Source organism: Eurypyga helias, unplaced genomic scaffold (assembly GCF_000690775.1).
Source record: "Eurypyga helias isolate BGI_N326 unplaced genomic scaffold, ASM69077v1 scaffold11896, whole genome shotgun sequence".
Lineage (NCBI taxonomy): Eukaryota > Metazoa > Chordata > Aves > Eurypygiformes > Eurypygidae > Eurypyga > Eurypyga helias.
In genome coordinates, this window is record NW_010256035.1 from 1 (window position 1) to 475 (window position 475).

The 475-nt window shown below is 61.9% G+C and overlaps 1 non-coding gene across 1 annotated transcript; it reads right to left on the reverse strand.

Moving 5' to 3' along the window:
- Positions 1-258: 258 nt before the first annotated feature.
- TRNAQ-UUG lies at positions 259-330 on the reverse strand. The gene has a single exon. It is a non-coding gene; the product is annotated as a tRNA-Gln (tRNA).
- Between the last annotated feature and the right edge of the window lie 145 nt (positions 331-475).

Below are 475 nucleotides of genomic sequence, written 5' to 3' on the forward strand. Positions count from 1 at the left end.
AGATTGGACATCAGGAAGAAATTTAAGTTGTGCCAGGGGAGATTTACGTTGGGTATTAGGAAAAAGGAAAAATTTCTTTGTGGGAAGGGCTGTCGGGCGTTGGCAGGGGCTGCCCAGCCAAGGGGGGAGGCACCTGGGCGCTGCTGTGCTGCGCGTTGCCAGCGCTCCCGGCCCCGTGTCCCTGCCGGGATCGTCCCGTGCGGTGGGAGGCCGGACAGGACCCCGCCGGGAGCGCGGAAAAAGCGAGGGCCGCGCTGTAGGTTCTACCGAGATTTGAACTCGGATCGCTGGATTCAAAGTCCAGAGTGCTAACCATTACACCATAGAACCGGGTGGTGGCACTCGGCCCCGCGAGGGCAGCCCTGAAAACTCAGCGCAGGCGGTTGATGACCCCCAAACGTCCCGGTTTTCCTGCCGTTCTCGTGCCGTCTCCCCGGTGTAACGGTCGCAAAGATGCGGCGGCAGGGGGCAAGCG